This window comes from Drosophila biarmipes, chromosome 3L (genome assembly GCF_025231255.1).
Source record: "Drosophila biarmipes strain raj3 chromosome 3L, RU_DBia_V1.1, whole genome shotgun sequence".
Classification (NCBI taxonomy): Eukaryota; Metazoa; Arthropoda; class Insecta; order Diptera; family Drosophilidae; genus Drosophila; species Drosophila biarmipes.
Window position 1 is genome coordinate 27915796 of NC_066613.1, and position 16572 is coordinate 27932367.

General features: G+C 43.4%; 1 protein-coding gene across 2 annotated transcripts in view; it reads left to right on the forward strand.

Annotated features, from left to right (window-relative positions):
- The window catches only part of LOC108028650 (klarsicht protein), a 116009-nt gene that overhangs the window by 60972 nt on the left and 38465 nt on the right, over positions 1-16572 (forward strand). The window lies entirely within an intron of this gene.

The window sequence follows — 16572 nt, forward strand, 5'->3', positions numbered from 1 at the left end:
CAAGTTACAGCTTTCGGACCTTGTTGCGCCTAATGAGATTTGGTTTATGGACTCTTTTCCGAGTTTCCCAAAGCAAAGTTTGCTCTTTGCTCATCAACATAACAAAAGGTTTTCTCACTCTGCAGTGTGAATTGCGCCCCAAAACTCTTTCTCCGTCTTCCAATGCGAAGGAGGAGGAGTTGGGCCAACCCACACTTTGACATTGAAATCTTTTGAAAACTCATTCGGGCAAATTGCTTACAAATTCCGGATTAAATTACCGATCCACCTCCCAAAAAAATAAGAAAAAAACGATCACAAAAACAAAAGAAAAGTGAAATCTGCCACGAACCGAAAAGAAAACTCTTTTGGGGCATTTTCTGTTCCGAAGGAAAGTGAAGGAAATTGCACAAAAAGCTACAAATCAAATTAATAATCATATGTCTGGTGGAAAGAAATGCATTCGATGGCGAAGGAAGGGTAGGCAAGTCCGCTTAAATCTCACCGGATCAAGCCCGTGCTTTCAATTCAAATTGACGCCCCCACAGATCGGTTTTCAACTCCCCTCTTTCGGTGCTTTTTCGATCGCTGCCCGCACGTAATTTCATTTGGTATCTAGGTTTTTTGCGGTCAGCAATTTGGTATGGTCTCATTATTTTGGTAATGATCTTTTCTATATATATATTTGGGAAAACCTTTGTGGATTTTCTTGATTGTTTTGATTTTCAGTGGCGTTCACAGGTACAGTGGACGGAACGTGAAGGGTTAGAAAAAGGTTAGCATAGGTTGAGAATTCGTAATTGTTTGTACGTCGGAGGAGGCAATATAAATGAAGCTTAGATTTTAGACTTTCTGAATAATCCTTAATCTCGATCAATTTGTTTTTGCATTTACCAAATCGCTCCTGAGGTTGTAGACCATTAATAATCCCTTGAACAAATTTTCTTGCTCACGTTTATGTCGATCGTCTGGACTCTGTTTGCTTAGCTCTGCCCACAAAGTTCTTCGGTCTAATCTTCATTAATCTTCAGGCGAGTGATTAATCGCTTATAGATATTCAATTGCTAAGCCCTTAAACGTTTTGGCTGTTGGTTAATCTTAATGGTCCTTCCTGACATCTACTTTAGGCTATGACTAGACGGTAGTGTTGCATCATTAACTATCGATTAATCGACTCGTGCTCCTAATGCTGCCTCCGGCACTTGGCCACTCGATATCTGTAATCGATTTTCACCTTGTCTTGCGGGTTTTTCTCGGCTCTAATTAGCAGCTTCTAAGGAGGAAAACTAGTTTGGTCTTGCAACACCGCGTTTCGATTGCCAAACGAAGTATGCCGAGAACTCCGGCAACAGCCTCAGTCACAGCAGCAAAAGCTGCAATGTTGCAAGTGTGAAGTTTTCGGTGGAAAGGGGGAGTCTGTCATGCTAGGCTGCACCGAAAATAATTTGAATTCATATTAGAAATAGCTTCTAAATGTTGGTTTACTTTAATAAATTGGCTAGCAACGGAACCCTTTAAAGCGTGGACTTAACTTTTACATAAGCGCGAATTCTTCAGTTCCAATCTTTTTTCTGTGTGTCCAAAACGCGTTCGTTCGCATTCGCAGCGACGACATTTCCAGGGAAACAGCTGAAACGTGCTGAATGCAGCTGGCTCCTGCTTTGGCTTTCGTCTCCGTTGCAACTCCACTGCACCGCACCCCCTGAGCACCCCTCCTCCTCCGCCGCCCATGGAATGGAGTCCAGGCCAAGGCAAAAGTGCCGGTCAGTTCTTCTTGCGGCGGTGTGTGCTCTGGATTTATTGCCACAGCAGGAGGCAGCTCAATAGGGGCGTCTTCATGGATTTTGTGGAAAAACGCTAGGAAGAAGCTCATTATCGTCTGGTTGCTGAATTCAAGGGTGAATAAATTATGCTCAAGGTTGACAGTAAAATTGGTGCAAATAATTGGCTGGACCTATAGGATTTTGTTATTGATGCGGGCTGTTTCAATGGATCAAATGGCTGTTTTCAAGGGCATATACCTTCTCGACTTACTTCAGTTATGCAGATATAGTATCAATTGTCACATTTGATTCGAGGGGAATACCTCAGTGAAGGGTTCCATTATTTTAACCTCGATTGTGAGTCGCCTGGTTGTCGTTCAGCCCAGACTGGGATCGAAAAGGAGTTTGGGGAGGGCTCTGGCAATGAGAATGGGGACTGGGACTGGGACTGGGACTCTAGCCTGGCCATCCCATCCGAACTCGGGGTCAATGGCTTCTTCATTGGACGACGCTTCATTCTGCCGTTCGTCGTAGCTTGGTGTGTTGTAAAAAATGAAGCGCGAATTATTATTTTAGCGAGGCGAAATGGAAAATGTTGTAATAATAAAGTGACTTCCACTCCATTACGGAGGCGAGACGGGGCCAAGCCCCTTCTTCTGGGGCCGGGCCCGTTCTTCAGGCGGGCTTACATCATTTGTCGGCGAGTCCGGAGGGAAATCAGGGGGGAAATCGAGGAAATCGGGCAGGGGAGAGACAAACATTTCCGTTAGATTGCGTCTGACAAAACACGCAAAGCTCGAACCACTCCGAAAATGAAGTGAGGAACTTGAGCGCAGCTTAGCCTTCGCTTTATAGAATAATCGCTCGGTTCTCGGAATTGGAGTTGAGTTGAGTATGGTGTATAATTCAATTAATTGTGAATTGCGCCGAGCGGAGTTCGGTTCTAGAAGGGTGAACATCAACTGGATGGATGGAGCTGCAGATGTAAAGATTGAGTTGTGCAGAGGTTCTGTAAGAAGCAGTGATCTGACATAAAAATTGAGGAACGCACTTAAGAACGGCCAAAGTGTTTGGTGGAATTATATACATTTAGTTTATAACTAGTGGTAATTAGGTGGTGCAAGTCTTAATTAACCGCAGCTCCCCTAATTTGATTTCCTCTCTCTGTGCTTCATTATTTATTCTTTTAATATCCGCTTCAAATGGTATACAATTTTATCTAATCAGCTACGCCTCGCCTTGTTTGCGCTTAATGACTCAATTAATGTTTATCTGGCTTTGTCTGTCTCCTGGCTGTCGCCATTCGGACTTGATTGATTGGGATCTGCAAATAGAGTGATATCAGTGGTAGAAAACCAAGTGATCCAACCTCAGACCGAAGTGTGCCACATAGGAATAAAAAAAATAATTAAAGCCCTTTTCTTCCGAATATTTTTGTACACACTTTTAAAAATTCATTCGTATCCATTAAGATCCACAATAGAAAGTTCGACAGACATCCCTTCTTTTTGTAAATATTTACCCCAAGAACCTGAAACATTTGAGTGACATCTGCTCTATGGCAACTGTCCAAACAAACTGGACTCAGCTCGGTCCAAACATCTCGAATAGCCAACACTTTTATGATCTCCCGCACTTGTGATGATGCTGAATGTCGTAAGCTTGTGACCCCTGCCTTTTTAGCGAAAGATACCGAAAATTTCACTTTTTCGGTGCTTTCGGACTGAAGTTAATTGGTTTATCACGCATACGAGGTTGCACTTGCCACCAATTGGCATCGAAAACACTTTCGTTTTCGGGTAAAAAGTAAAAATAATGTACACAGAAAGTCAACCGATGTGGAGTTGTTGCTTGGAGATAACAGATCGTACAAGTCCGGGAAGCAAGGGTTGTAAGTTTTTATATAAATGTCCGTGACTCCGAAGGTTGGCTTAAGTCTCGGTCTGGGTTGGTTTCTTGTTGTAACTGTGAACAGTAATTGATACCTTTTACCCTCTTGATTATAGAGATCTGCTAAGGTAACCATTTAACCGCATAGACAGTGCGTTTCATAACTGCAAGGGCCCGGTTAACAATTTCGTAAAGCCACAGTTTACATAATCCCTCGAGTGCATCCTGATTGAAGTCAATTTTCGAATTAAATATGATGAATAAATCGCTGCGAAAGTATTGAGTGCGTGCCAAAGAAAGTTATTTATTAAAGGAAATCTGTCAATCAATTATCGAAATTATCGAGTTATCGTGTGAATTACTAAACATTGGTCCTCATTCATTTCGCTTAATTGGACCACTTTTAACAATTTTGAAACGCAGTGTACTTTTAACTCATACCTATATAAAGATGTGTGATCCACGTATGAAGATATCTTTCTGTCACAAGTTTCTTTTCTTGTTTTTCTTATTCCATCCCTCTCTCGGGAGCCCCCACATATTTTCCCCTCCTTTTAAACCACAAAAATCTGCGAGCAGCGATCTCCTTGGTTGGCTTTTCTTGGCTTTGGGGTTTCGGCTCTTGTGCCGAAGTTGGGGCTCCGGCCCCTGCTGTGAGCCGAGTTTTGCATAATTTCTCTGGGCTCGTAAATGAAACAAAGACATCATCGATATCAAATGCCAACTGCGGACAACTTGTCTGGGGGCTCTTGTTTGGCTTCCCCTTTCGTGTAGGGGCTGGCAATTTTGAGTCTCAGGACTTGGTTTTTAATTGCTCATAAAAGCTGCAATATAAATGGTATATTTAGAGAGAAGTATCTTGTGTTACCTAAGCGAAATGCCGCCCCGTTCGCCGCCAATCGCAGATATATTTGTATCTGCGGCCAGCTCCAGATACATAGCTAAAAATTATAGAGCAGCTTCGAGCCATTGATATCGCCACATTGAAATCGAACCAATTTTCGGTCGAAATTGAAATTTTAATAAACATTTTGCGAGACAAAGACTTCAACTTTTCCTGGCGCGGTGTGATAATATTTACTTTTACAACTATTTAATGGAGAAAACTGCATTGTTGAGCTCCACCGGAGGAGGGGGTGATGTAGTCGGATAGTCGGAGCTGCCATAAAAGCGTCAATCAAAGCTACTGTTCGCAGGTGTGAGTGTGTGCTTGTCTTAAATGCGGCACTTTTGATGGCCAAAATGAAATGGTTTTTGGGTTGCTCCGCGAGGGGGAAAATTACTCAAAATGAAAGTGAAAAGTGTGAGGCAAATGGCTTTTCGTGGGCTCCGCTGGTTCGAATAAATCAACATTAGGCAGTTCTCTGTGACCTTGTTAAGGCAAATATCCAGGATTTAACAATCACCATCCCTATTCACTGTTTCAAATACAAATATTGAGTAAGGCTGATGTAAAAGGTTTTTTAGTGTTTCCTCCGTCAGATTGAGAACAAAGATATCAAAATAAAAGGGGCACTTCGAAATCATTTGATGCTCATTAGGACATGAGTCATAGGTATGTGGGTAGTCAAATTTGTAGGCGTTGCTTGCTCTCTTTGTTTGATGCTTTTATTCTACTCTCTCCATATCACATCATCATCAAATTAGTTGTTTATTTGCCTTAGACTCAACCTCTGATTAAGTTAATATAAAACTAGGGTCCATAAACTGCCCCATTGACATCGTAAAACTTCAGTCAAGTTTGTCGCCAAGGTGGGGGAAACTTGTGCCCCTTTCTAGTTTGTTCTTCTCCTACTTGAAGTTTACGACTTTTCATCTGCTTTGAAGTGTGTAGCAAAGTTCAAAAGCGCACTAATTTAAATGACCTCCCCACAAAAAAGAACCAAAAAGGAAAAGTCAACTAATAAAATTCTTTCTCTTTTCTCTCGTTGCAGGTAAGCCAAAGTCCAAAGCAATTTACCTATGAATATTTCTTATGAGCACACTCGTAAGTATTTCGTTTGGCTTTAATTGTCTCGGCCTGGCCAAGCCTTTTGTTGGCCAAACCGCAAAACGCGAATAGAAAAATTCCATGAAAACAATTTTGTTTTTCCAGAGTTGCGCTGCTGTGGCTTTTAATGGCTATCGATGCAAAGCTCGAATTTTCGAGCATTATGTGGGGTTGGTGGGGGAAAATCGGGGAGTATTTGCCGACAAAGAGAGATCGGGGTGTGTGTGTATCAAGTCGGTTGCACAAGAGCGATCTGTCATAACTGCAGCTCGGGCTGGGGACCCGATTTGCGTGCCTTGGCTTTCAAAATCTAATTAGACAAACAATGGCCGCATTATGGCCATAAACAAACCAATTCCGAAAAGACCAAGAACCGTTTTTCTTCTGGGTATTTGGGCTGTGCCTTGTGGTGGAAAGTTTCAAGCTACAAGTTCCGCTTGCAAAACAGCAAAAAAGAAAAACAAAAAAGCTGAGGGTCTGTGCCACAAAACGCGATCGTTTGTTTCTGCCTCTGTAGACCAAAAGCCGTAAATGGCTGATGAGGCCAACTTAATTATACCGTTGCAAGAGACGCTCTTTGTTTTTTGTACTTTTTTCCAGTTTGCTTCATTTGCAAGTTGCGGCACGGCTTCAAAAGGAGAAGAAGGAAGGTGGGGGTATTACCCGAGGAGAGATTGTTCCAGTTTTGCCAGGCCAAGTCAAGTTTTTGAGGCATTAATTGTTGGGAGGTGTGCCTCTATAGTCAAACCCTAAAGGGTCTCCCTTCTGGCATCCAAGTATTAAAGTAGCCATGTCAGTCATGAATCCCGGTGATGACTGTCGGATTTCAGAATAAATTCGAAGCAAATAATAATTATCTTGTGGTAGAAACTTCAAAGGGATTCTTTGTACTTGAATATGACGCTCAAGATCTTTTCGATAATTTAATAAATACATTTTGCCTGACTGTGTGCAAACCTTTTATTTTGTAGGCGCCCCTAATGATCTCATTCCTATTTTTAAAAAAAGACTGGAAACCAGTCGAAAGGTACCGCAAGTCTTTAGGACTTTAAGCTTTAATGGATGGATCAATGCCATTATCATTTCTATCTTTTAATGGTACCTTGAAACCGATTCAGTATGACTTCATTTCCTCTGTTTTTGCTTCTATCAACTTAGATTGCATTTTGTTTATCAGCACAAAGTTGTGGGCTATCAGAAAATCAATATAAATAAAAGCAAAAGTATAACCGTCATCATAATCATGGTGGAAATCAAATTAAGTGGATCATTAAAATTTCTGCGACGCAGAACGAAGGGCACCTGCAGTTGGTCACATAAGCCAGGTACTTTCGGAAGGGATACCTGCCTTATTATGGTCATGAAATATGGCGTGTTTGGCCTGCTGGCCAGTAGGGAAATGAGATCGAGGGTTGCAAATACGCCCGATAAGGTCTGGACATTTGTGCAGCGAGAAAGGTTTTCCAAGCACTTAAGCTTAGTTTTTCCCCGTCAAACTAATTCCAATTAAAGTTCAGCTCGAAACAATAAAAAAAAGTAAAACTAGTAATAATAATAATAAAAAAGCAAAATGCGACCGGAAACCACAGCAACTTGCAACTCTGGAGCGGAACGAAGTGAAGAGCAAACGGGTTTAGTTTCGACTACTACGGATATCATCTGGTTAGGGTCTGTGCCGGTTTAGTACTTGCTGTGAGGTATGAGGCAATACTAATTAACCCAGTTTCTGTGTCAGTTGTGTTTTGTGCGGTCACACTTACCGAAGCAGCGTAATGACACCCATAAAGCGGGTTCCTCTCAACTTTCGGCCATACTCATTAGATCTCCCGCCCTCAAGCATGAAATTCATCCTGTAACACGAGATGCAGTGCGTTGATTTGTTTCAGTTAAAGTAACCGAATAATAAATTTGTATTGTGACAGTTATTTAATGGGGGAATGACCGAGAAATGTGGGATATTGATGGAACAGCTGCTGCTTGAGGGAAGCTACAGACAGATGGTCCCGGGGGTGGAATTAAGATGCGAGGGAGGGCTACTCAGGCAGAAAGTATAGGGGATTCGTTTGGAAAGTAGATCTGAAAAAGCGAAACAAGTGAAAGAATCTCGGTGGAATAAAAGGAAAATAATAGGAACATGAGAAAATTAAGGATATTTAGTGGCCACTTTTATTATGAAGTGTACTGTTTTGAAACACCAAATAGTGCTGACAGGTTTGTAAGAAATGATTGATGGTAATAATATAGTAAGGGATAAATCGTGTCAGAATGAAAATGTTGTGGTCTAAGTACCCCACTTTCCTCTCTCAGCCCACCGGTTCAGATTCACCCGAAACAATCTCCAGCACATGCTACACTCATTACCATACCAAAGTCCCCGTCTACAATTGCCTCATTCCCATTTCCATACCTCATTTTCCGTTGGCCAGAACCAGAACTATCACCACGACCACAGACCGCCTTCTTTTCGCCTTCATGAAATGCTTTCGTTCCAATTCACCGGCTTTCCACTTGGTTATCGTAGTGCTCCCTCCCCTTTTTTGGCCCACCTGCCTGCGCTTCGCACCACCGACAATAACAACACAGTTTTTCCATCCATAAACACAGAAAACAATTTCCTTTTATGCGTTTTTCCATTGTTTCTCTTGTTCTCAAAGTGGAGTTTTCCCCGAGTATTTAGTCACCCCACCTAAAATGTTGAGTGACGAACAGTTTGGTAAGGTTTTCCTTTTCGTCTCTGAGGAAATTCCGCTCTTTTCACCAAGTGATGCAACTTGGCCGTAATGCTTTTCTTGTGTGGTGGGCAAAAGTTCATTGGCGCCTTTGGCGTTGACCAAATGTTTGGCTCTCCCGCTTAATTACCCACCTGACCAAAAAAGTCACGTGCCCGCGGGGATCCCCCAAAACCCCTTCCCCCGTTTTCCGCCCAACCCCGCCTGCATAAAAAACGCACTTGACGTTCGTGACCTTCGCCGCTGGTCAAAGTTTTTCTTCTCCACAGCTGTTTTTTTCCATTGTGCACACTGCTTCTCCAATGCCGCGGTGGCTGGATAGTTGGATGGCTGGATACCTCCCCAAGTTCAACGGAAGCCATTAAGGAAAAGTCAACACCAGGCAACTGAAAAACTGAAAATACCCCACGGCTCCGCCCCCGCGAGCATAACATTGCTTTTGCATTTTTGGAAGATGTTGGGGCCTTGATAACCCCAGCGCATCACCAAATTGAGCCAAGACAAACCAGAAATCCCAACTGCAAAGGAATGCCAGTTGAGATCGAAAATGTTAATACCCTGCAAAGGGTGTTGGTATTGATGTCATTCGATTGTGTATCATGTTTAAGGTTACTCGGTATGCCACCCAAAGTAGGCATGTTAGATGTAGTTATGTTTCTCAACATATCCTAGGATCTAAATGTATCAATCTAAAGCACCTTCTCTATATAGAAGGGTATAAACATCTTCTGTTTTGCTTTGAAGACTGAGTAAAAGTCTCTGCTCGGCGGACTTTGGGGTTTTCTTTATCTCCTTGGGGGCATCTCTCTGAGCGGTGACTGAATGGGAAATTAATTCGGTTAACCCCTGTCGACACCTCCCACTTTGGAGGTCTTTCCGACCCCACAAGGCCCCTCTTTAAGCCACTATATTTGCCAATGAAGAAGACACCGACAATTGGCTTTCACCATTTTTCTCCAGCTAATTCTCGTATCAATTTCGTCTTGGATTTCGGCTCGTATGCAAATAACCCTGAACCAAGGAACCTTCAATCCCTAAGCCTCCTATTGAACCTTCCCCCTTTTCCGCCGAGGTCAACTAATTATGCAAAGAAGAGACGGCCGTCGTTGTCTTGAAGGAAGCCCAAAAACTGCTCAAACTATATGATGAGTTTGCCTCCGCTTAATTCCCCTTCATTTTACTGGAAAATTCGTTTGCATAATTGAGGGTGGTCTATAAAAGAAAAGCCCGGAAATCCATCAACTACGCCAAGTAAAAAGCCCAAACAATTCACGCGCGAATTTCTTGGCATGTGGCTCCGCCCTCTCACCACGCATTTTCAATTGAAATATTTGCGCGGAAAACTGCATGCGGAAATGCAAAAATGAAAAGCATTTTCGTTTAGCCAGGGTGTGAAAACAATGTTGGGGAAAACTTCAAGAAGGTGGAATGTGGAAAGGAGAAGGAAGCGGAAAATAAGTGTCTATCTATAGAGAGAAAAGTTTAATAAGATACTTGGGTCAGCAAGTAAAATATGGGTTCTGGTAAAGAAGGGAAAATCTTTCAAATGAAACTCAAATGGAAGCCTTCGAAGCCAACCCAAAGTAGATGAAATTGCTGGCACAAGAAGGCGCTCTTCTATAAGAAGCCCTATAAAGTGCAGGTCTTTGCCAATGAAAACTGACATTTGGCCTTGCCGCTGATTAGAGGTGTGAAGTACATTCATCTCACCGTCGTTCTGGAGTCCACAAACAAGAACGATTTGGTGTGGAAACCCCCATTTGCCATGATTACCACACAACGAATCCAATTTCGAACCCAATTTCCGAGCAAGGTGTAAATTATAGCTGAGTTCGAGCTACTGGATTTTTGGCGCGACTAACGATCTTTTCGGAGCCTGCGCCTGGGGTAATTTTCCGTAATGAGGAAACCGATGAAGGATCGCCGGGAGCAATCTCTTCCGGCTCGGAACGCCATGGGTGTCATTTTCGGGTTTTCCGATTTCCCAGGCAGAATCCAGCGAACGTGACCAGATCGGTGCTGCTGGTTGCTGGTGCTGCACTTTGGCAATTATCTCAACAACAATCGCAATAAAATTTTCACGCGCCATTGTAAGTGTGGGCGTGGCTGGGAAAAGGGGCGAGGGGCTGTGAAAATTGCTATCCTGTCAAATGAGCAAGCTCAACGGGAGAGTCGAGCTTTAACCACCTGCTCCTCTGTCATGTAGCTGGTAATTGAAACTCTTTCTTTGTTGGCCATAATTATCTTTCTGTTAAAGAGCTTTCCGGTTAATTTAATAAAATGGGAAAATTTGTAAGCAGCATTTAACAAAAAACTTAAATCAAATGGACACCTAACAGACTTTTGGATAATTAAAAATGTATTTGAAAGCGACGGTGGGTATGGGGAAAGTTGCTACCTACATTCAGTGGGTGGCAACTCATCATTTTCAGACTTTTAGAGGGGGTACTCATTTAGTTTCCACTCCGACACTGTGGGCGGCATCCGCTGTTTCTGCCTAAGATCTTTGAGATCCACTCCCTGGTTCTAGTTTCCGAAACCGACTTTCTCCTGCTTCAACATCATCTCCATAATGATGATCCCCAGCCTTTGCCTTCCCATTGTTTAATCGCGATGCTCTTGAATTGCCAAATAGACAGAGTCTTCCCATCCTCATCATTATCTGGACAACAATATCGCTTTTCCGGCTGACAAGCCCCGAAAATCGACAAATCGTACTTCTCAAGTTTAAGGCGCAAATAAAAATTGATCGACGGGTGCGGTTCAGGCGCAACTTTAATTCATGAGTTGCTCAAAAGGTACAATAATTTGTGGCTTCGGCAGAGGATTGTCGACAAAAGGTTGAGGAGAGTTCAGGAGTCCTTCTGTTATGCAAGACAATAAACATAAACCTCTTGAATTAAGTGAAGTTTTCTCTTAGTTTGAAAACAGCAAAACGATTTCCAAAGACATTTATAAACCCATCAAACTCATCAATTTAAATTCAAGTGCCCAAGCCGAAGATTCAATTCGATTCCTGGCGAGAAATGCGCAATCGTCACGCAATCCCAAATGACAACGTCATGGAATGGAATTGCTGCGATTGGATGTGGAATGGGCTGGTCTAGGATGATGACGACGATGGTATCCCATCCCATCCTCAAATGTTGCATGTTGCACTCGCATCTGTGGGCAGGCTGTTAGCCCCGTTCCCCAATCGAGTGTTGAAAACTTTATTATGCCTGTTATCACTCGAAACGCAGCTAGGAGTAGGAAAGGGAGAGATTAATTTGTGCCTCCGACAACTCGGGTAACCACTTCCCATTCCGTGGGGGCGTTGCAACTCCCTGACAATAGATCGGGGCTTGGTCTCTGGGTCTGGGTCTTGGGTCTTGGATTTGGGGCTCTGAAGCCTGCTTACATGTGTTTGTATTACCCGGGGCTCGTCTGTGGGCTGGGAAAACAAAAACAGAAAATGTAGCTACAACAAAAGGTTGGGAAATCATTTAAAAATTAATTAAGCCCATGTCGCCGAACACTGCGAAGAATCGTAAGAGTACGAAGCCCCAGAAGCTCCACCCACATAAAAGGGAGTGAAGTAAATTATTTTGTTTGGAGCAGCTGACATGCGTACGCTCTGCTTTGTTTGAGAGGGGGAACATAAGAACTTGACCATGTTATTTAACGCTTATCACTCTATTTTTGGTGTACTGACTAAATATATAAGTGTTGTGAAGCTGTGTATTAGTTGGTAATAAATTTGGAATTGTAGTTACGTGCAGGTAATTGCCGAAATTCAGCTACTTTGCAATCGATGCCCCGAAATTCCTCCAGGGAAACGCTCCCAGGCCGTGTAATTTCAATTAAAAAGTCGTTAGCCACCCACTGGGCCAACTGGTCGGTTGTCATCCGCTGTCAGCGCTTTTGGTAAACTTTGACTCTATTTACGGATCGGCGTAATTAAAGTGGCCGAAAAATTGAATTTTATTGCAGTCGCCACTGGGTTGCATTGAAAGTTGCCATGGCAATTGCAATTGGGATTGCAAAGTCGCAGCAGTTGAAATTGGTCGGGCCAGGGGACTGGGTTTTGCGAATGGGAATTGCGGTTTGTCTTCTACCATAATTTATTACTTTTAATTTTTACCACTTGCGCAAGATTTATGGCCAATGTGCAGAAATTGAAATGCAATCAAAAAATATTATGTTAACCTGTGAACCGAGGTGGCGAAAAGGGGAAAATGCTCACACAGAATGGAGAAACTCTGTCAGAAAAACCATTTTCCACTGCTGCCGCATAAATCGCTGGCCGTTCGACTGCCCTTTTGCCGGGATTTCTCCCAAATGTGATTGACAGGCCATGAAATGGCACTCAAGTTCGCTGACAATTTGTGCAGCTTCGAGTTATTAGTTGCTGTTGGCCTTTGATCTGAAAATGCTTCATCCTTTGGGCCCTGTCCTGCTGTGAATTTGAATGGGAAATACCCTTGTAATCGGCTGATCGCCGGGTCAAAGACCTCCTTTGCCACCATTCATGCATGACCACCGATGTCGATGTGGAAGCCACCCATGAGTTACCCGGACACTTCCTCCTTGCGGCCTTGCCTTGGAGCTTCCTCTGTTTACATAAGCAATTTGCATATTTTCCACTTGTGTTTTCTTGCCATTCATGTGTCTCAGCCACGCGGGTATGTCTCATCCAACTTGTCCGAGTTTTTCTGTCTCTGCTGGTGCAACAATAAATTCGTAATATTTTAGGAGTTTGCCAATCCATTGGAGCGCATCAAAGCGGGAAAATGCCATACGGAAAACGTGGTGCGGAGTGGGATTTACTGGAGGGGTTATGGCAACATACCTGCTTTCACCGTCTAGCCTCTGCTCTGAGGCCTTGTCAAATTTCACTACCGAACTGAGAACTAGAGCTTCAGAACAGCCCAATTAACAACCCTATGACTTTAATTAAATCACCCAATTTGTTACTCATGCTCCGCTTGCATATTACTGACTTCTTTGGCCCCGTTATCGCAAACTCCGATGATTTATGCCTCCAATTAATAAAAGGCCAGCCAAACAATGAAAGTAAGCTTTCAACTCCAAACAAACTCCTTATCTTATCGATTTTGTCTGGCAATGTGGGCCAAAGTGTGTTGTTTGTTTCTCTCGGCTTTTTATCGATTTCTTCCGCCAGTCACATTATTTGTAGGAACTTTCTATCGCCGACTGGGAAATGCATTCCATAAAAAATCAGGCCATCGGCAGGCGAGTGAAAAGTGAGTGAGCCAGAGAGCCGGGGAGAGATATGAAAACCGCAGGCCAATCGACCGAATTCGTCGCGTGCCCAAGCCCCGATTTTCCCCCTCCCCCATCAGCAGCTCCCACTATTCTGCCACTCCACCCACACACCCACGCGAATGTCACGAGGCAGAAAATTGGGTGAAAAGTTTTTCTCTACCCCCACCCCCGCCATGTTGATACATAAATTTCCCAGTCGAGTGGGAAAGCTTTTCTCGTCCGCTTTTCAATTAGCATAACAAACTACCCCTGTCCCCCACAAAGATTCTTGGGGCTCCACTTGAGTTGAAGTTTTCCCATGTGTGTATTCTACTCGAGAGCTGTCAATTTGTGGATTTCGGGCCACCCACAACAACATTTCAATCCCAAATTGAAAAGCAACTGAGCCAAACAAATCATCTGTTGTCTCAGGCCCCTATTTGGTCATAAATAATATATTTATAGAGCGTTCTGGAAGTGGTTTTCCCCCTGATGCTGCCATAAATTCCATTTCGAATTGTGTCACCACCAACTCACTTTCCCCTTTCCTTCTTCTCTTTCCAGGTAAGAATCGAAGACATACTACCCCGATAAGTCTGCTGTCATAAGCCCAACCACATATGACTGCCAAGGTTGCGTAAGTTTTGCCTCAAAAAGGAGCAATTTTCATCGCTTTTCCGTTGATTTGTTTCCGCAATTAAAGTTGCCATTTCTCAGGTCCGAAACTATCAACAATATTTCTCCGCTCATATTTGCCATTATTTTTCACCGTTTTGGCATTGCGTGCAATTTTTAATTTTTCATGGCAATTTAAAAACGAAACCGAACAAAAATGCAGACAGGCAGACATACATTTGCCAATTGGCAATTTTTGGCGATGATGGACCGAGATTAAGGATTTACTTCGGACTGTTGAAATTTTTGAAATTTTCATTTCATAATTAACATTCATTCGTGTCTCCGTTCATTGGCTTTCTCTGGGGCACTCTCCTTTTGAAGTGAACTTTTTTAATTGCTGTCATTTACTTTTCGATCGCTTTGGGCTCCAATTTCGATTAGTGGTTGAGTAATCGACGCGGCCAAGTTGCTGATTATATAGGTTGATGGGAGGGAAGTAGTTTCGTATTGTTTATTGTGGCCAAATGCTAATATTAGAAAGTCCTGCCACCTGTCGTGCTGTTTGTTTTACACCTTCTGCAGAAAAATTTCAATTTTCCTTCGTTGTCAACGCGCTGACTCGATCACGTGGCGATTTTATGATAATGACCCCGCTCTTTTTCGCCACCATTGTCACGTAAGGATCGTACAAATATGAGGGTTAGGTGCAGCCGGTCGGGTGCGCCGAGAAGATCCCCATTCCCAGGGCCCCAAAAAAGTCAGGCTGCAAGCCAGGTGCGAAGAAATGCAAATGGCGAGGCAAGGTGCCAAAAGTCGTGATGTGACTCAATCGCTGACTCTTCGCGAACTGGCGGAAATAGAAAAGAAAATAAGAAAAGCCGAGGCAAAGGCCTGGAGAGCGTTGAAGGGGGGACCTTTTGGCATATCAAACTGCAAATCGCCGAGACAAAATCTCTTTGACAGCCTTCAACAAAAAGGAGAAACACAGCACAACACAACAGCGAGTAAACCGATGCAACAAAAACATTGTAGCACTGCCGGAAGAGAGTCCACGGCAAAGACAAAACGAAAATGCAGCGAGGGAAAAAGTTCAGCATTAACAAAGTTCGAATTGTTTTCAATATCGAAATGCACTTTTTGCCTTTGACAGACAGCAACAACAAAAGTCAGAGATACACAATCTGACAGCAGTCCGAAGACGAGGACCCGACCGACAGACGGGGAGCCCACGAGAGTGGGGCCAAAATAAGGGAAAGGGGCGATCTCTGATCTCTGTTTATGCTTCTTGGCATTTCGCGGATGCGCAGCTGAAGGAGATGAGCACGGGATGGGATCTCTTGGGTATGTTCTTGGGCTTTTCGATGTTCGCTTTATCAGCGACCATGTCGCTTGCCATTCCAATCGATCGAAGGCCGGTCATTAAAGGGATCATGCAAATGTTGCTCATGTGAATTGCCCTGGCAACTTTGTGCGCAGTTTGTTTTTCATTGCTTAGCTTATGGTCAACGCGAAACAAGCTATCTATTTATTCATCTTGATTATAGGGTATTTTTAGACTTTGTTGAATGCAGTTAGGGAAAATATTCCGCAGCCCCGAACCCTTCAGTGAATTACCATTTAAAACTAATTTATTACTTTGCCCTAAAGGGCAAAATTCTGAAAGCACGTCCACACTAAAAGGTAATTAGTAAGCCTGGAGGCTGGTCACACGCCGCAAGGTGCAGTTTTTACTGCAGTTGCCACTTGCTGCTGCTCCCTAGCAACTGCCTCTACCAAAAACATTCAATCAGGCACACACATGATTGAGGTGTGTATCCCCACTCGGCGCACAACAACTCCTCCGCCTATTCCTTCCAACGAGCTGCTCCCTCAGTTGGCGGCCGGCCTCTGTCTCGTCTCGTTTCACTTCGGTTTTATTCAAATTGGCAAATTGCTAATAAAGTTTTTCGCCAATTGCCGAATTGGCAATAAATATTGGTTTTATTTCACAGCCAAGCCGCGTTTTTATGAACTTGGTCTGGAGCACGGCGGAAAATCAAGGGGAACAGCGGGGGAGGCTCAGCCTAAGGAGGTGTTGATGTGTGAATACGAAGGCGTTTATTGCGTGAAATCAATTGAGTTGAATAAGTTCGTTTATGCCCGCGGTGGCGGAGGCACTAAAGAAACTCTAAGGAAGATCAATGGAACTTTCACTCCCGCGAGGAACGTTGACAAATTCACGGAGGCCGGGATACCGACTGAAAATCTCTGGAAGAGAAAGTTGGTAGAGGAATAAAAGGATTAGGCTTTGCGGCATAAATATTCTGAAGTCCTGTCATAAATTTGTGCATCTCCCACTGCAATCAACTTGTTTTCT